Raw genomic sequence first — 21,127 nt, forward strand, 5'->3', positions numbered from 1 at the left:
AAACTGAATATCAATCAAACTTTTAATTGGTCTGTCTTCGTCCTTAAATTTTTCAAATAAGGGAGGAAACGTACTACATCCTTTAGATGTACATAGACAACTGAGTTTCTATTTACACAGGACAAAGGATTTCAGGAAAACAGACCTGTTCTTTCTCTCTTTCTCACCAAACAGACTGGGATCATCAGTTTATAAAGTTACCTTGGCCAAATGGATTATTAATTGCATTTCTTTTGTATATTCCCAGCAAGATCTCTAACTACCAAAATCTGCTTAAGGCACATTCAACCAGATCCATGGCCACTGCTAATGCCTTCTGGTCTAGAACATTCATTTGTGATACGTGCACAGCAGCTGTTTGGTCTGTTGTCCATACCTTTATTACTCATTGCAGTCTAGACTTGACCTCTAGAAATAGAGCTGCTTTTGGTTTGGCAATTCGCCAGAATATCCTTCCTTGAAGGCCACCCAAGCTTCACATAGCTGGAGACATTGTATCGTGTTGCACCCACGCTTCACATAGCTGGAGACATTGTCTCATGTGTTGCACCCAAGCTTCACATAGCTGGAGACATTGTCTCATGTGTTGCACCCAAGCTTCACATAGCTGGAGACATTGTCTCACGTGTTGCACCCAAGCTTCACATAGCTGGAGACATTGTCTCACGTGTTGCACCCAAGCTTCACATAGCTGGAGACATTGTCTCACGTGTTGCACCCAAGCTTCACATAGCTGGAGACATTGTCTCACGTGTTGCACCAAGCTTCACATAGCTGGAGACATTGTCTCACGTGTTGCACCAAGCTTCACATAGCTGGAGACATTGTCTCACGTGTTGCACCCAAGCTTCACATAGCTGGAGACATTGTCTCGTGTTGCACCCAAGCTTCACATAGCTGGAGACATTGTCTCACGTGTTGCACCCAAGCTTCACATAGCTGGAGACATTGTCTCACGTGTTGCACCCAAGCTTCACATAGCTGGAGACATTGTCTCACGTGTTGCACCCAAGCTTCACATAGCTGGAGACATTGTCTCACGTGTTGCACCAAGCTTCACATAGCTGGAGACATTGTCTCACGTGTTGCACCCAAGCTTCACATAGCTGGAGACATTGTCTCACGTGTTGCACCAAGCTTCACATAGCTGGAGACATTGTCTCACGTGTTGCACCCAAGCTTCACATAGCTGGAGACATTGTCTCACGTGTTGCACCCAAGCTTCACATAGCTGGAGACATTGTCTCACGTGTTGCACCCAAGCTTCACATAGCTGGAGACATTGTCTCACGTGTTGCACCCAAGCTTTACATAGCTGGAGACATTGTCTCACGTGTTGCACCCAAGCTTCACATAGCTGGAGACATTGTCTCGTGTTGAGGAAGAATGAAAAGGGCAACATTAGATATTAAAGTTACGTCACTTACTATGCATCTATGATGTCCATTTTCATTCTTCCTCAACCCCCCTCCCTACTTTCCCTTTCCTGTCATCTTCTGGAGTGATCTGATGGGCATTTTGGAACCTCTTGTTCCAGGTGTGAGTCCCTAGCTTTATTGTATCCTTCTTCCTACTGTATCTTAGGATCTATCAGGCAGCAAACTCAATCAGAGGTATTATAGGCTGACTAGGGCATTATGAGTAGAGCGAGGAGCTAGATAGTTGGATCCGCAAGTCTGTGGAATGCGGCAGAGATGAAAAAAGGTTGAGTTTGTAACCCATATGTTGAGAAAGAGAATGAAAACTGATAACACATGCTTAGCTATGTTGAGTATATAAAATATTCCTCATACTTTCAGAATTTTTCAGTTATCTGCAGTTTCTTATGAGGAAGAACCTGCTTTAAATAACTTGCTTTCTTCTATTGCACAGGTCACTACTTAGATGTTCTTCATGTTTCACTGTTGCAGTCATTACATTTGGGTTATCTGCTTACAGGTAGCCCTCAGCCGGCCTGATTATCAAAGTATTGGGTTCTGCATCGGTTGCTGTCTCTTCTTCCATGACGGCAGGTAGTCAGGGGTATAAAGCATGCAGCTGACGCCATTACATCAGTCTTTCTTGACGTGCGGTGCCAAAAGCAGAAACAGTTCGCGTCGGCCGACTCCTGAAATTTTCATTTTCGAGTTTCAGAACCGAAGTCTTCAAAAAAGCTAAGTACCCCATTGGGGATCCTTTTTCTTGCTCTAAACCAGTATCAGTAAAAGTTAACAATTGTATTTCTTGTGGAAAGCAAATACCTCACCTCACAAAGATTTTCATTCTTACTGCATTCCTTGCTTAGGCCCAGACCACGACGTCCCTTACTGTCGGTTTTGTGCCTTATTCAATCCTCGAACTATTCGTCGTCGGTTCATTTTTGCATCAAACTATTTCAATACTCAGTTTAATTATCCAGAAATGGCTTTGGTAAGCCATCAGACTACCGATATTCCAAAAAAACGTAAAGATAAAGACAGAGACAGACTGCATAGGTCCAAAGCTGCCGACGATGCTTCCGTTAAGCTAGTCGCCAGTTCGCCGGTACTCAGTGAGGCGCTTTCGCAGCCCCTGATACCCACTACTTCAGATTCACAGGCCTCTACTGAGACCCATTCGGAGTCCAGTATGCCGCGAGATGCTTCTTCAACTATGGAACCTGCGGATGTCTTTACCTTGGATGAGTCCGGAGCTGCTGTGAAGGCACCAGCTTCTGAGGGTGTCTTCAGGCCTACTGACTTGCATATCAAACCAATGTCATCTTCTTCTTCAAGGCCTAAAACTCGATCCACGCCTAGAAAACCGACATCCAAACCGCATGGCCAGGCCCATATGCCTAAAAAAGCAAATGATAAGAATGGCTGAAGACCTTGTTACTCTAATTAGGGGAAACCAGCCTTCTCCCTCTTAAGAGACCTAGAACTGATTTTCCTTCTGATTCTTCTGATCAGGATTCTGAAATTTCTATTTCTTCTGATGACCAGGATTTGCCCTTATCTACCTGTGAGGATTCTGATGCAGAGGACTCTATACCCTCTGCTTCCCCTCCAGAAGATTTTTCTTTTGGTGAAACTTTGCACACTCTTAGGGAGCATTTCCGCGGGGAAAGCTAGGATTACTCTGACTCCAAAACGAGGCTTAGGGAATTCTTACTCCTACCTCAGCACAGGCCTTTAGCTATCCCTCCTGTTCTGGAAATGGACATTGTAGATGATGACTTCTTGGAATCTAGCCTGGCCCCAGACACTTTACCTCAGGCTACCAGGAAACCTTACCGGTATTACAAGAGTACCTGACTCTCACAAGTTCCTCTCTAAGAATCCTACTGCAGACCCAGAGACCATTTTACAGGGACCCAAAGGCATTAGGGCTACTACTGCCAAAAACCCTACCCCCTCTGATAGAGATTCTAGGGCCCTGGACAGATGGGGTAAGAAGGTGTACACTTCTGCTACTTTGGCCATTAGGGCCTTAAACTGCCAGTTTCATAGGTTAATGTATCAGCAGCATATTATTGGATTACTTAAACAGAAAATTATGTTGATACTTAACTGTGTTGAAAGTAAAGAATTACAGGATCTAATGCATTCTGCTGAACAAGTTGGTAAACATACTTTGGAATGTGATTTTAACTCCTTAGAGGCATCTTGCAGGGCTGCTGTCACTGGGTCTGTTCTTAGACGGCATGCTTGACTTAAGGAGCAAACATTGCCAGATCATGTTAAAGCTAAATTACTGGATGCTGCCTTACACCAAGACCGCCTGCTTGGCAACAAAGCAGAAGAAGAAGGAGGAAAAAGCTAAATCTATGCAAACTGTTAAATATTTCCTGCAAGTACAGCCTCCCAGATTTAGTAGGCATTGGCCTTATAAGAATTAGTCCTTTCCTGTCTCTTCCAGGCCTTCTCAGTCCAAACCCAGGAACAGCAGACCTCCAAGGCTACAGTCTCAAGGCACTCCCAGGCCTAAGCAGTGGGGGGCTCCCACTTCCAAAGCTGGAAGTAGTAAGACACCCCCCTATGGTAAACTGTCACAATGACTTAACCTTAAACCTTCCAAGCCCTGCTCAACTGACTGTTCTTTTAGGGGGGAAGATCGCCCTGCATGCAAAAAAACTGGGAGCTCATTACCCAAGACAAATGGGTTTTAAATATAGTTTCCCAAGGATACAGATTCCACTTCTACTCCTTACCAACCCCAAATGATTGGCCAGACCTACCCTCAAATTAGTGGGCAGAGGCTCATCAGCAGGTTCTCTCTCTTCAGGGCCATTCAGCCTGAGGAATGGGGACAAGGTTTTTACTCTAGACTTTTCCTGGTACCCAGAAAAAGACAGCTCCTGGCGTCCTATCCTGGACCTATCTATGCTAAACACCTTTTTGGTAATCCCAAAATGCAAAATGCTAACTCTTCATCAGCTGCTTCCCATGCTAGGCAAAAATGCCTGGTTGGCAACACTGGACTTAAAGGAAGCTTACCTGCACATCCCAATAAGGAAATATTGCAGAAAATACCTGCACTTCAGAGAAGGCCACATGCACCATCAGTTCTCTGCACTGCCCTATGGCTTATCTACTGCGCTCAGGGTATTCACAAAGTGCCTAGCTCCAGTCATTGCATTCTGCAGGCAAAGAAATATTCAAATATACCCATACCTGGACGAGTGTCTAATTCAGGCAGAAAGCAGGACATACTATTAAATCATCTGGCATTTGTAAGGAAACTGCTAACCTCACTGGGGTACACCATAAACGAAATGAAATCTCACTTAGTACCCTAACAACAAATTGTATTCCAGGGAGCAAGCTTGAACACAACTTCCCAGGTGGCCTACCTCACACCAGAGAAACAAGCTTATTTGACAGCCTACTTCAAACTACTGGCCACAAAGACCCAGCTATCTGCAAGGAAAATACTGCAAGCCCTGGGGTTCATGGCCTTTTGCATCCGACTAATTCCATATGCAAGATTGCATATGAGGAAACTACAGTGGTATATAAAAAGCCTGTGGTGTCAACATTCGCGGGATCTGGAATCTATGATTTTTATCATTCCTTGTATAAAGACAGAGTTCCTTTGGTGGGCAGAGGCCTGCTACCACAACAAGGGACTGCCATCCACTCTACCCCCTGATGCCCAAACCCAAACAACAGATGCATCAGTTTATACATGGGGGGCTCACTTGACAAGGCAGTGCATTCAGGGCAAATGGAACCTGAGTCAAATGCACCTGTATATCAATCAAAAAGAAATGTTAGCTGTACAGATTTCTCTGACAGCCTTCAAGAACCACATTCTTCCAGGACAATTATTGGTAAAGACGGACAACACCACTGTTATGTGGTACATAAACAAGCAAGGGGGAACCCACTCATACCCTTTCTGCAGACTAGCCATGGCTCTGTGGAACACAACCTTGAGCTACCAAGTGTACCTACAAGCTCATTTCCTGCCAGGCAAGCTAAATTCACTGGCAGATGACTTAAGCAGAAATCTCATGGACCCACACAAGTGGAAACTGGAACCAAAGATATTCAACATTTTGAGAAACAAATGGGGAAGCCCAGAGATGGACCTGTTTGCCTCCCCTCAGAACTACCAATTGGACAAATTCTGCACAAGGACTCCCCACAGACAAGCTTGGAAAGTGGATTCCCTGTCCTTCACCTGGGAAAGCCTCTCAGTTTATGCCTTTCTCCCTCTGCCTCTCCTCTCAAAAGTTCTACTAAAGATCAAGCAGGACAAACCAAGGACAATACTCATTGCACCAGACTGGCCACGCCAACACTAGTACCCCCTCTTGCACAGTATGTCACTGCTGGAACCATGGCACCTGCCTCAGACCCCTTCCTTGCTGTCCCAGTGAGAGGGCCAGATTCTGCATCCCCAGCTTCAAACCCTGAACCTTGGAGCATGGCTAATTACCTGAGCTCTCCAATACCATCCCTCAGTAAGCAAGTGCTGGATGTCATTCTGGAGGCAAGGAGGCCTAATACTAGAAAATCCTATGCTGAAAAGTGAAAAAGATACTGTTCCTGGAGCCAAACTTAGGGGATGGGCACAGCAGTGCCCAACTTACCACATATTCTTCAATACTTAACAGAGATGCTTCACAAGGGCCTTTCCTTCTCTTCTGTTAAAATTCACGCCTCAGCCATTTCAGCACATTATAATACTGAGCCACCCCTCTTCTCTCACCCCCTGCTGAAACAATTCCTCAGAGGGGCCAAAAATTTAAGACCACCCAGGAGAGCCCCTACTCCAGCCTGGGACCTTAATTTTGTATTGGAAAAGCTCACTCTACCTCCTTTTGAGCCAACTGCAACTGCAGACTTGAAATTCCTTTCTTGGAAAACAGCCTTCCTTCTAGCCATCACTTCAGCAAGAAGAGTGTCTGAATTACAGGCCCTCATGGCAGTGGAGGCCTTCATCATCTTCCATGCAGACAGGGTGTCCCTCAGGACCAATCCTTCCTTTATGCCCAGGTGGTATCCAGTGTGGCCCTTAATCAGTCCATTCATTTGCCAACTTTCTTTTCTAATCCACAGAACAAAGGAGAATGAATACTGCACTCTTTGGACGTGCACAGACAACTTAGATTTTATTTGGACAGGACTAAGCTTCTCAGGAAAACTGAACAGCTGCTAGTTGCCTTTGCTGCTGGGGCAGAGGGGAAGGCCATTTCAAAGCAAACCATTTCTAAGTACATAGACCATTGCATTCATTTCTGCTATAAACACCATGGAAAACCTACCCCACAGGAGATAAGATCACATTCCACCAGGGCTGCATCTACTTCTACAGCCTTTCTCAGAGGTGTTCCTACCAGGGACATCCTAGAAGCTGCTACCTGGAGTTCTGTTCATACCTTCACCAAGCATTACCACTTGCCTATTTTTTCTAAATCCAGAGCTGGTTTTCCCACTGCAGTCTTGCAGGGCCTTATAGCTGGTCCTAATGCTCTCTAATTGCCTCCTCCCTTCCCTAGCTTTGGGAATCTACCCAAATGTAATGACTGCAACAGTGAAACACGAAGAGCATAGTACAGTTGTGTACACTTACCATAAATGTAGATGTTCGAATGTATTCACTGTTGCAGTCCTGGTTACCCTCCCTCCAGCCCCCTGACTTCTATTGGCTATACCTCTCTTCTTGTTTACTGTATTTAAGCTTTCTGGTATATTTGCTTTTTTTGTTGGAGGTGTAACTTTGTATATAGTTGCTTCCCATTATGAGGGCACCTGACATCCGAGGCAAGAAAAACTGATGTAATGGCATCGGCTGCATGCTTTATACTCCTGACTACCTGACGTCATGGAAGAAGAGACCGCAACCAATGCAGGACCCAAGACTTTTATAATTAAGCAGGCTGAGGGCTACCTGCAAGCAGATAACCCAAATGTAATGACTGCAGCAGTGAATACACTCAAACATCTACATTTATGGTAAGTGTACACAGTTGTACTTTCCTCCTGTTTTGGCTGCCTTGTTTGGATGCCTTTTCTACTGCATCTAAGGCTCTGGATTCCCTGGTCCTTTCCTCAAGAAACGTGATAGGTTTTATAGAGTGGTTGACTACTGTAAATTTCTATGTAGGTGTCCTTTTGTTGACCCTTCCATGGTGTATATGGCTTCTGACAAGCCATCTCAGTTGCTGCCTTCTACTTAGTTACTTCCTTCTGACAAAGACACCAGAACTATGAAAAGGCTATGTAAGAAGGTTTATACCTTGGCTACCTTAGCTTTTAGGGCTGTCAATTATCTGACCAATACGGCCAGGTATATTTGGTCTGTTCTTTCCCAGGTTTGTCAGGTAATTTCTAATGTTCCCAGACTCGAAGGGAAGATTTTTTTCTCTTTCTCTATTAGGTACTTTATCCCAGGTTGCTTGCCTTTCCATTAAGTGTAGTTATTATGCATCAGATGCTTCTTCTAGGGCTGCTGCTTTTGGGTCTGTGATGAGATGTTCTTGGCTTTGGCTTCAGTCTTTGCCCGATATTAAGGCTAAGTTGATGGCTTCTCCTCAGGAGAACAAATACGTGTTTGATGAAGCTGCTGCTGATTTACTTAAGTCTCTTCAGGATGAGGGCAAGGCCTTGCAGGAATTGACGCACATTTTTGTTTCTCCAGTACATAACTATCAGAAAAATTACCCCAGTAAACCAGCCTTTGCTCATAGGCAGTCTCACCCTCTCCCAGGAGTAAGAAGGGTGGGAAGCTTCTCCTACCAAAGCTACCCAAACTTTTGTACCCCAGAAGTCTCTCTCTCCCTGAAAAAGCAGGTGCTGTCGGACTATCCTGTTCTTCTCAGCTACATTTCTCTTCCTCTGTCTTTCCCTTTTCTCTTCCTGTTCGTCTAAAGATTACGGAGGAGTCCTGGGTTCTGTCCATTAATCACCTAGGGTAGTTCATTGTCTGGAAATCTCTTCCTCCTTTTATGGACATTCCTTTGCCCCACAGGAACAACTGCCTTTCTTTCCAGGGTTGGTTCTGGTTCTCTTAACCCAGGGAACTATTCAGGAAGTTCCAGTTTCCCAGAGGAGAAAGGGGTTTTACTTCAGAATTTTTTTAGTGCCCAGGAAGGAGAGCACTTGGAGACCTATTCTGGACCTTTCTCACCTAAACATTTTTCTGAAGGTCCCCTCTTTTCGAATCTTGTCCCTTCAGACTTTGTTCCCTCTTCTGCTTCCTCAGGCTTATTTTGATGTCTCTAGATCTCAAGGATGCTTATCTTCATTTCCTGATTCATCCCCCCTTTCAGGAAGTTTTTACATTTCTCTGTTGCTTCCTGGCATTTTCAGTTCTCTGCTTTACCCCTTGGCCTTTCTACTGCCCCAAGGGTATTCACCAAATGCCTCGCTCCTGTGATTGCTTTTTGCAGGCTAAGGGGTATTCCAGGTCTTTCCCTGCTTGGACAGCCTCCTGTTTTAAGCATTCTCTCCTGAGAATTTGTTACAAAATCTTCATCTTGCAGTGTGCCTTCTGCAGAGCCTGGGGGTTCACTATAAATTTCAAAAAGTCCTTTCTGACTCCCTCTCAGGGTCATGTCTTTCTGGGTGTAGGATCCAAACTGTTCCTATGCTGGCATCCCTGTCTTCTCCCAAAGCCCTAACACTCATTTTCTTTTTTCATTCCCTTCTTCTTCTAACCTTGGTAACAGCAAGGGAATTTGAGATCTCTCAGGTTCATGGCTTCCACTATTCCTATGCTCCCTTTTGCCAAAATCCATGTGAGAAAACTTCAGTGGTTCCTAAAGTCAGTTTGAATTCAGCATTCTAATTCCTTCAAATTTTTAGTTCCTCTTTTTCCATGTCTCAAGCAGGAACTTCAGCGGTGGATTCAGCAGCTAACTGTCAATCCAGAGCTCCCATTTCCATCCACTTCTTCCCTCTCAGGAGCTGTTCACAGACACTTCAGATGTGATGGGGAGAAGCTTTTGGCTCCCTAAAGGTGCAGGGAGTCTGGTTACCTTATCAGCAGAAGATCACATCACCGTCAAGGAGATGAGAGCCCTTCTGCTGGCTCTTCAGGCCTTTCATTCTCTTTGCTTCCCAGGACCTCTCAAGGTGTTTACAGACAATACCACAGTGATTTGGTACATCAACAAATGGGGGGGGGGCGCAAGGTCATAACATGTTTGCCGGTTAGCACTGCTAGTGTGGGAACTAGTTATCCAGTGTCATGTGACTCTTCTGACGGTTTACATTCCTTCAGGTCAAAATATTATGGTAGACTCTGAGCAGGTCCATAACTCAATCCCACGAAAGGATGCTTCACAGGGATGTGTTTCTGGACATTGTCCAACAGTAGGGTGCTCCTCAAATGGATCTTTTTGCCTCCCCTCTGAACAGACAGATTCCTCTATTTTGTGCCAGAGTCCCAGATCCTCTGGTTTGGAAAGTGGACATTCTCTCTTTTTCTTGGAAGGGGATGTGGCTTTGTTTCCCTTCCCTTCCCCTCATTCCAAAAGTCGTGTTCAAAATACAACAGGATGCTCCCACAATCTTGTTGGTGACTTCCTTTTGGCCAAGACAGCATTGGATGTTCTTCGTGTTTCACTGTTGCAGTTATTACATTTGGGTTATCTGTTTGCAGGTAGCCCTCAGTCGACCTGATTAACAAAGTCTTGGGTCCTGCGTCAGTTGCTGTCCCTTCTTCCATGACGTCAGGTTGCCATGGGTATAAAACATGCAGCCGATGCCATTACATCAGTCTTTCTTGCCGTGCGGTGCCCGAAGCAGAAGCAGTTCGCAAGTGCCGGTCGGCCGACTCCTGAAATATTCGTTTTCGAGTTTCAGAACCAAAGTCTTCAAGTAAAGAAATAAAGTACCCTGTTGCAGAAACTTTTTCTTGCTCCTTACCGATGTCAGTAAAAGTTAATAATTGCATTACTTGTAGAAAGCAAATGCTTCATAAAGATTTTCATTCGTACTGTATTCCTTGGCTAGGCCCTGACCACAACGTACCTTGCTGTCATAGGTTCATAGATTAATACTAAGCTAACTGCCCTTGTGAGCCATTTTAAGCCTAGCCAATTATCCCTTGTGAAACTCAAACGCTGCACCTTGTGTTTCTAAGGCAAACGCCGTAGCCATTAGGCCACCCTCCCAACCCTTGGACAGGTTCTGTGCTTTATTTATCAGCGCACTATCCGTTGTCTGTATATTTTCGCCTCTAAATATTTCGGTTCTCTGTTTAATTATTCAGAAATGTTGTCAGTTAGCCATCTGACTACTGGGATTCTGAAAAAACGCAAAGATTAAGACAGAGACAGGCCGCCGAGGTCCAAAACTGCCAACGACGCTTCTCCTAAGCCAGTCGCCAGTTTTCTGGTACTCAGTGAGGCGCTTTCGCAGCCCCTGATACCTGCTACTTCTGATTCGCTAGCCTCTACTGAGACCCATTTGGAGTCCGGTATGCCGCGAGATGCTTCAACTATGGAACCCGCAGATGTCTCTACCTTGGATGGGTCAGGAGCTGCTGTGCAGGCACCGGCTTCTGAGGGTGTATTCAGGCCTACGGACTTGCATATTAAACTGACACCTCCTTCTTTACTTAGGCCTAAATCTCGATCCATGCCTAAAAAACCGATGCCCAGGCCACATGCTCAGGTCTCTATGCCTAAAAAACAAATGATAAGAATGGCTGAAAGTCTAATAACTCTAATCAGGGGTAGCCCCCCCCCCCCCTCTCTAAGAGGCCTAGGACTGAAGTTGATTATGAATCTTCTGATCAGGATTCTGTTTTTTCTGATGATCTGGATTTGCCCTTATCTACTTATGAAGATTTTGATGCAGAGGATTCCATTCCCTCTGCTTCCCCTCCTGAGGATTTTTCTTTTGGGGAAACCTTACATACTCATAAGGGAGCATTTCCACTGGGAAAGCCAGGATTTGTCCGATTCAAAAAAGAGGCTTAGGGATTTCCTTCTCCTACCTCAGCATAGGCCTTTAGCTATTCCTCCTGTATTAGACATTTTTGATGCTTTTTCGGAATCTAGTTTGTCCCCCAATTCCCTGCCTCCTGCTCCCAGAAAACCTGACAGATACTACAGGGTCCCTGAGTCCCACAAGTTCCTTTTTAAAAATCCTATTGCAGATCCAGAGACTATTTCAAAGGGGCCCAAGGGCATTAAGGCTTCTACTGCTGAAAATCCTACCCCTTCTGATAGAGACAACAGGGCGCTGGATAGATAGGTAAGAAGGTTTACACTTTTGCAGCCTTGGCCATTAGGGCTTGAAACTGCCAGTTTCATATGTTAAAGTATCAGTAACATGTTATTGGACTGCTTAAACAGAAAATGATGTTGATTCCTGACTGTGTGGAAAATAAAGAATTACAGGATTTAATGCAGTCTGCTGAACAAGTTGGAAAACATACTTTGCAATGTGGTTTTAATTCATTAGAGGCCTCTTGCAGGGCTGCTTTTACTAGGTCTGTGCTCAGAAGGCATGCTTGGCTTAAGGAGCAATCTTTGCTTGATCATGTTAAAGCAAAATTGTTGGATGCTCTTTTAAATCAGAACCGCCTGTTTGGCAACAAGGCTGAAGTTCTTAAAAAGATGGAAGATAAAGCTAAATCTATGCAAACTGTTAAATATTTTTTACAAGTTCAGCCTCCTAGATTTAGTAGGCACTGGCCCTCTAAGAATTGGTCCTTTCCAGCCCCTTCCAGGTCTTCTCAAGCCAAACCCAGATGCAGCAAAAACCCCAGGTTTCAGTCCCAGGGGACACACAGAACTAAGCAGTGGGGGGCCTCCACTTCCAACTCTGGGAATAATAAGACCCCCCCCCATGGTAAACTGTCTCAATGACTTCCTTTTAAAATTTCCAAGCACTTCTCAACTGACTGCCCCTTTGGGGGGAAAGATTGCTCTTCATGCAAAGAATTGGGAACTCATTACCCAGGACAAATGGGTTTTAAATATAGTGTCCCATGGATACAGATTTCACTTCCACACATTGCCAACACCAAGCGGGTGGCCGGACCTACCCCCAAATCAGTGGGCAGAGGCCCTGAAACAAGTACTTTCTCTCTTAAGCATGGGGGCTTTTCAACTGGTACCAGAAGAGGAAAAGGGACAAGGTTTCTACTCGAGACTTTTCCTTGTATCCAGAAAAGACAATTCATGGCGTCCTATCGTGGACCTCTCTACTCTCAACACCTTTTTGGAGATTCCAAAATTCAAGATGCTGACTCTTCACCAATTACTTCCTATGCCAGGCAAAGATGCCTGGTTGGCAACACTAGATTTAAAAAAAGCATACCTGCACATCCCAATCAGGGAATCTTGCAGAATATACCTATGCTTCAAAGCAGGCTAAACGCATTATCAGTTCTCTGCACTGCCCTTTGGCTTATCTATGGCACCCAGGGTATTCACAAAGTGCCTAGCTCCAGTCATTGCATTTTGCAGGCAAAGAAATATTTAAATATACCCATACCTGGGCAATTGTCTAATTCAGGCAGAAAGCCAGGACATACTTTTGGATCATCTGGCCTTTGTACAAAGGGTTCTAACTTGTCTGGGGTACACCATAAATGAAAAGAAATCACACTTGGTACCCTGTCAACAAATTATATTCCTGGGAGCAAGCTTGAATACAACTTCCCAGATGGCTTACCTCACGCCAGAGAAACAAATTCATTTGACAACCTACTTCAAATAAGTGGCCACAAAAACCCTGCTATGTGCAAGATAAATCCTGCAAGCCTTGGGTTCATGGCCTCCTGCATTCTTCTAATTCCATATGAAAGACTGCATATGAGGAAACTACAGTGGTATCTAAAAAAGCCTATGGTGTCAACATTCTCAAGACCTAGAAACAATGATTCCTATCATACCTTGCCTACGCCTAGAGTTCCTTTGGTGGGCAGAGTCCTGCCACCAAAACAAGGGACTACCTTTCACACCACCCCCTGGCACCCAAACCCTAACAGACGCATCAGACTATGCATGGGGGGCTCACCTGGCAGGGAAGTGCATTCAGGGCAAATGGAAGCCAAGTCAAATGCACCTGCATATCAATAAAAAAAAAAATGTTAGCTGTACAGAATGCTCTGACAGCCTTCAAGGACCACATTCTATCAGGAAAACTAATGGTAAAGATGGACAACACCACTGTTATGTGATACATAAACAAGCAGGGGGGGTACACATTCTTACCCCCTCTGCAGACTAGCCATGGCATTGTGAAACACAGCCTTGAGCTACCAAATGCACCTACAAGCTCAGTTCCTGCCAGGAAAATTAAATACACTGGCAGACGGACTAAGCAGAAACCTCATGGACCCACACGAGTGGAAACTGGAACCAAGGATTTTCAACATGTTGATAAGCAAATTGGGGAGCCGGGATATAGACCTGTTTGCCTCTCCCCAGAACTATCAATTGGACAAATATTGCACAAGGACTCCACACAAACAAGCCTGGAAAGTGGATGCTCTGTCCTTCAGCTGGAAAAGCCTATCAGTCTATGCCTTCCCCCCTCTGCCTCTGCTCTCCAAAGTACTACAAAAAATCAAACAGGACAAACCAAGGATGATTTTGATTACTCCAGACTGGCCGCGCCAACACTGGTATCCTCTCCTGCACAGTGTGTCATGGTTATCCCCATGGCACCTGCCTCAGACTCCTTCCCTGTTGTCTCAGCAGGAGAACCAGATTCTGCACCCTCAGCTTCTTACACTGAACCTCGCAGCCTGGCTAATTACATAATCTCTCCTTTACCATCCCTCAGTAAACCTGTGATGGATATCATTTTAGAGGCAAGGGGGCCTAGTACTAGAAAATCTTATGCTGAAAAATGGAAAAGATTCTGTGCCTGGAACCAGTCTCAAGGGATGAGCACAGCAGCACCCAATTTACCTCAGATTTTAAAATACTTAACTGAGATGCTTCACAAGGGCCTGTCTTTTTCCTCCATTAAAATTCATGCCTCAGCCATTTCAGCTGATTATAACACAGAACCTCCCCTCTTCTCTCATCCACTGCACAAGCAGTTCCTCAGAGGGGCCAAAAATTTGAGACCACCCAGGAGAGCTCCAACCCCAGCCTGGGACCTTAACTTTGTCTTGGAGAAACTCACTCTACCTCCTTTCAAGCCAGCTGCTACTGCAGACTTAAAATTTATTTCATGGAAAACAGATTTCCTTTTAGCAGTCACTTCAGCTAGAAGGATTTCTGAATTACAGGCTCTTATAGCAGTGGAGCTTTTCATCATCTTTTATGTGGACAGGGTGTTCCTCAGAACTAATCCATCCTTCATGCCCAAGGTGGTATCCAGTGTGGCTCTTAATCAGTCCATTCATTTGCCAGCCTTCTTTCCCAATCCACAGAATAAAGGGGAACGGATACTGCATTCCGTAGATGTGCACAGACAACTTAGATTCTACTTGGACAGGACTAAACCTCAAAGGAAATCTGAACAACTGCTGGTGGCATTTGCTGCAGGGGCAGAGGGGAAGGCTATTTCAAAGAAAAACATTTCTAAATGGATAAGCCTTTGCATTCATTTTTGCTATAAGCACCATGGAAAACCTGTCCCCCATGGGATCAGACCTCACTCCACCAGGGCTGCATCTACCTCTACAGCCTTTCTCAGAGGTGTCCCTACCAGGGACATCGTAGAAGCTTCTACCTGGAGTTCTGTACATACTTTCACCAAGCATTATCATTTGCCAATTTTCTGTAAATCCAGAGCTGGCTTTGCCACTGCAGTCTTGCAGGGCCTTATAGCTGGCCCTAATGCTATCTAAATTCCTCCTCCCAACCATAGCTTTGGGAATCTACTCAAATGTAATGACTGCAACAGTGAAACACGAAGAGCATAGTACAGTTGTGTACACTTACCATAAATGTAGATGTTCGAATGTATTCACTGTTGCAGTCCTGGTTACCCTCTATACCTCTACTTTCCTTTACTATGCTTAAAAGCCTTTTTTGGTTTATTTGCTTTTTTGTTGGAGGTATATCTTTGTACTTTTATATTTAATTGCTTCCAATTAGGAGGGCACCTGACATCTTGGGGAAAGAAAAACTGATGTAATGGCGTCGGCTGCATGCTTTATACCCCTGACTACCTGACATCACGGAAGATGGGACAGCAACCGATGCAGGACCCAAGACTTTGATAATCAGGCCGACTGAGGGCTACTGCAGGCAGATAACCCAGATGTGATGACTGCAACAGTGAATACACTCGAAGCTAAATAATTCTTTAAAGGCGTTCTTCATATTAGGCTTCCCAGGAAGCCTTTTTCTTTTCCCTGGGATCTTAATTTGGTTTTAGAAAAATCGACTCGGGTTCCTTGCAACATTCCTCTCGCAAAACTGTACTTTTGTTAGCCCTTACTTCTGCCAGACTGGTGTCTGAGCTTCAAGCCCTTATGGCTTGTCCTTTTTTGGTGTTTCATAGGGACAGGGTGTCCCTTCGTACTAATCCTTCTTTTATGCCGAAAGTGGTCAATGAGTTGTCCCTTAATCAATCTAGTCATTAGCCCTCTTTTTTTCCCCTTCTCTGCAGTCTGCAGTGAGAAGGAGCTGCACGTTTGATGTGTATAGACGACTCAGATTTTATTTGGCTAAAACTAAGACTTTTCATAAGTCTGACCAGTATTTTTGTTTCTTTGCATCCTAGGTCTTTAAGATTGGCTGTGTGCAGGCAAACTGTTTCCTCTTGGATTTCTAAAGCCATCTCTCTCTCTTATTCCTTTCGTGGTAAGAGCCTTCCTCCTTCTGTTACAGTTCATTCTACTACAGCTTTGGCTTCTTCTGGTGTATAGCTTCATAGGTTGGTACTAGGCTATCGGCCCTAGGGCCTATAAACGCCTAGCCATAACAATTCCCTGGCTATTTCTTCCCACAATATTTACTTCCCTGGACCCCTGTCTAACAGGGCGACTGACGTGATCCTCAGGGTGAATTTCCTATCTCCCATCCAATCGTCAAGGTTCCTTTTGAAGAGGGCCAAAGAGGCTCTCTACTTGACATGTATGGGGAGTCTATTCCGGAGTCTCTGGGTCAGGAACCTATCCCTCCAGCATGTTTTGTTCATTGTGATGATAAGGTTTAGATCATTGGAGCGTGTGGCTCTGAGGGATTGGGAGTTCTTTTTAAGTGTAGCATGTCCAACAGCTCTGGGTTTGACATGGCCTTGTATGTTAAGCAGAGATCGCCTCTGAGTAGACGATATGCGACAGAGTATAGGTGGAGTCTTTTTGACGGTCAGCATAGGGCATCTGCTTTAGGCCTGTCATTCTTTTAGTGAGGTATTTCTGCGACCTTTCCAGTTGTTGCATATGTCTTGAGAGGTACATACCAAAAGGAGCATTGTACTCTATAATGGGTCTAATGAGGGATGAGTACAGTGGGACAATGACCTCCTTTTTTCTGGATGAAAAGCCCTTAGTGATGAGGTGTGCCACATAGAAGGATTTCCTGACTGTTGTGGCAATGTCATTATCGAAGGTGAGACCACTGACCACCTGTGTCCCTAAGTCTCTTATCACACTTTTGGTGTTTAATGTACTACCACCAATGTGGTAATTCACAGGTACATGTTTTTTTCCCAAAGGGGATAACTATACCTTTCTTGGCATAGAGGTTGAGCCCATGGCTCTGGCACCAAGCATCTGTTTCTGAAAGGGCCTTTTGTAGAATATCCACATCATTTGGGGATTCATTAATGGCTCCCAGTTTGCAGTCATCTGCAAACTTTGTTAGCCAGAGTCCCTTAGTGTTGGCCTGTACTTCAGAGAAATAGATGCCAAACAAGAGCGGTCCCAGGACTGAACCCTGAGGTACACCACTTGTCACTTGTCTTGATTTGGATTTTCAAGGGTTTGGATAGTAACGCTATCCTTGAGGCAGTTACCTGGACTCTGTGCATACATTTACCAAGCACTAAATGTTGGATGGAATTTCTAGAGCTGGTTTTCCTAGGGCCATTCTTCACGGCATTCTAGAAGGCTCTGCTGGCCCTTTCTCCTTCCTTTCTTCTTTCTGAGCTGTTGTACTCTCCCTATTGTAAAGAATACTGTAACAGTGTAATGAAGTTGTATAAGATCTTACCGTAACAGTAGATGTCCTTCTCTTCACTGTTGCAGTATTCACTCCTTCCTTCCTCCCCCTGGTCCTTTTCTCTTCTGGATGTATTGCTAACCTCTTTTCTCCATGGACTGGCGTTCATATTGGGGCTCTCAGTTCTGAGGATGGTATATCCAGATGTCACTTTTATGCCCTACGTTACACAAGGAGCATACGTGTGACATACAGCATACCTTAAAGCAGCCTAAAGGTTTTGGTATACTGACTGATGTCGGGTTGCCATTGGCATGGGATCCCTATTGTAATGAATGCTGCAACAGTGAAGAGGACATCTACTATTATGGTAAGATCTTCCACAACTGTACTTTCTTGTTAACAAGCAGTCGCAATTCATGGAGTATAACTTCCAAGGCCTTCAAGCATTTGTAAGTTATGTCTTGGAAGTGATCATTTTCTCCATAGCTACATTTTCAGTCAAGCCTGGAATCACACAGCTGACCCAGCTTACAGGTTACATGGCCACAGAGCCCTTATTTTCTGAAATTTCTAAAACTCTAATCAAAATCCCAATACTGATCTACCACAAAACCTTAACATCATTAGAATTTTAGTCAAACTATATTGAAGTAACATTTATTTAAAGGACCAAAGTGCAGAATACGATGGGATGACCATAGAAGGCGATCAACTTCCTGAAGCACTGCTAGATATTGTCTTTTTTTTTCCGAGGGGTAGGGGCGCTTTCCTCTTCTGCTATGTGTCTGGCAGTTACCAAACTGGCTTAAGACTCTGAGCTGTGAATGAATCCTTCCTACAGGGTTCGATTCCTTCTACTCTCCAGCATTTAATATAGAGGATTAAGACTTTGAGCACTTAAACTGCTTCCTGTGGTACAAGGTTTGATTCTCTCAGCCTTTATTTGCCTGCTGAGCTGCCTTGATCTAATCACTTAACCTGATAGTGCCAACCTGACTGTTGGGCCATTTGAGAATTTAGGCTAGGCCTATCACTGGTATGCTGGACCGCATGCTTAGTAACTACCTTTGAAACCTAAAAATCAGGTTTTCCCCCTCCACTTTGCTGTTTAAACCTTTTTGTTACTTGAGAGGTGGGAACCCTATAGCCCACTTATTCCTTTCAAGGGAGATCTATGAAGTCATACATGAGGGTTGCCCATGTTCTGTAAGCAGCCTTAGGTTTAGCATGCAGTGGGCATCAGTGAGGGCTTGTCGCTTACTTTTGCAGGCAGTGTAACCCTCTTCCCCCCAGATTGCCCTACCACTTTGTATCCAGTGCTCCTAGGTGGCCTACATTCTGCCACGGGACTGAGTACTAAGGTCATATGCCCCAAAGAGAGGCAAGCTGGTCATGCCCCATCACTGATTCTTTGCCCTTCCTGCTGCAGCAGATGTCTAAAACACTAATCAAGCTTTTGATGCCTGGGTCATAGTCGGGGCTTTATCCCTCTATGCAAACAGAACTGGCAGGATCTCTTCTCATCTCTGTGTTTTAGTCTTTAAACTTGCCACATAGAACTGGAAAAAATACAAAGATTTCCAACTAGAAAAATATTAAGACTGGAAAATTTTGTCCTGTTCAGAAGAACTTTGAGTAGCTGTTTGTCAGAAGTGATTTTTGTGTAACATATTAAGATGTGTTTGATCAAATCCTTTTGTGAAGACTTTTTTTCTTGGAGCTTCAGTACAGGGAATTAAGTCTGAATAATGGAAAACCTTGAGTAAGCACACTTTTGAAAGACTGCCAGTATTGAAGAATAAGGTAACACTAAAAACAAGAACTAGTTTCTTAAAAATATTCAGAAAGAATTCTGGCATGTACACGGGTAGTAGAAAGTATTGGCACAGTATAATGCCAGTCAAAGTTCTAGGAGGCCATGAGGTTGCATGTTTGAAGACACACAGTCCTGTGGGTTTGTGTGTGTTTATAAGTATACGTACATATATGCGTGTGTGTGTGTGTGTGTGTGTGTGTGTGTGTGTGTGTGTGTGTGTGTGTGTGTGTGTGTGTGTGTGTGTGTATAATGTACATATTTATGTATGTGAGTCTAGATATTTTGACGGAATCACAAATGAGTGAGCACATTTCACTGAATCACATTTGACTGAAAAATTTTACGCTAAATATATATTTAAAACTTTTTTTTTTTGCATGAGCAAGCTTCTCTGCACCCCCCATGTGGAAGACTTAGCATGCCCCCTTCATTCCCTATGTGGTGTACTTTGCCCAGCACCTCCCTTAATTAAACATACTAACACGATTTTTACACAGCAGTTGAGAAAAGAGAAGAAACAGTGGATTACTGGTTCTTTATGATTTTTAGTTTGTTTTTCTTCAGTCAGATGTGATTGCAGTCGTGTGTTTGTCAGAGTTGTTCAGTAATTTTTTATTCAGTAAAGTATGATTTACTCAAGATAACTGCTTATATGTGTGTGTGTGTGTGTGTGTGTGTATATATGTATATATATATATATATATATATATATATATATATATATATATATGTATTCACTTCATAATCTCAAAATACTGAAATATCGTATTTCAGTATCATGAGACCGTGAAGCCAAAAATCCATATCACCAAAACCGCGAAAACACAGAGCACGCACTACATAACACATACAAACACAAACCCATACCGCCCGACACCAAAAAAAAAAGCAACATAACAAACACGCACACAACTAAACAAACACACACACCTACTCTTACTATATGCAGGGGGGCACTTCCCCCTGCACCCCCCACCCCCCTACTAATATATATACTAACTCTGAGGTCGCACTACACTCCATAACACAGACAAGCCAGCACCACGCATTCCACACACACCCCTGCATAAACACACATCACATACACACAAAACCACCACTCCCAACACTAACACACACACATTCTTACCTACCTACCCTAACCCACACCTGAAACTCCCCAACGCACTCAAAAACACATAAACCCTCCCCAAAACCTTAAAAAAAAAACCACTTACCTAGTGCTCTATCCGTACCGCGGGTTCCACATTTCAGATTTGACATTTCCGGGTTCGCGATTTCTGTCAGTTCGAGTTTGTGGTCTCAATACTGAAATTCGATATTTCAGTATTTCGAGATTATGAAGGATATATATATATATATATTATACATAATGTAAAATGTAAACGTGCACACAAGTAGATTTATTAATTGTTCTTTAGTATCTGGCAGAGAAGTAAAGGCGGCTGCTTGGCTAATTGTCTGTGCACAGTATTCATTTCTGAGGTCAAATTGAGTTTTTTTTTTAATTAATTCAAAAGACATTATTTTGTTTAACTTTTAAAAAACATTCTGCTGAATGGTGTTGACTAACATTCCAAGTTTTCATTTACAGCAGCATGATACAGCTGCCTGATGAGCCGTGATAACATTGCGTTTTGTGGTAGAGTTGGTTTGTAGGGCTGGGTGTGGTGAGTGTGTAAGTGGGTCACTGATTATGGGCGGCACAGTGGTGCAGCAGTTAGCATTGCCACCTCATAGCAAGAGGTTCTCCAGTTCGAGACCCCACGTGGGTTTTCTTCAGGTGCTGTGGTTTCCTCCCACATTCC

General features: G+C 44.1%; 1 protein-coding gene across 2 annotated transcripts in view; it reads left to right on the top strand.

Annotated features, from left to right (window-relative positions):
• The window catches only part of BAP1 (BRCA1 associated protein 1), a 1,282,715-nt gene that overhangs the window by 272,237 nt on the left and 989,351 nt on the right, over positions 1–21,127 (top strand). The gene's annotated exons all lie outside the window — the stretch shown is intronic.

The sequence above is a fragment of the Protopterus annectens genome, chromosome 7.part1, assembly GCF_019279795.1.
Source record: "Protopterus annectens isolate FY-2018-M chromosome 7.part1, PAN1.0, whole genome shotgun sequence".
Taxonomy (NCBI): Eukaryota; Metazoa; Chordata; order Ceratodontiformes; family Protopteridae; genus Protopterus; species Protopterus annectens.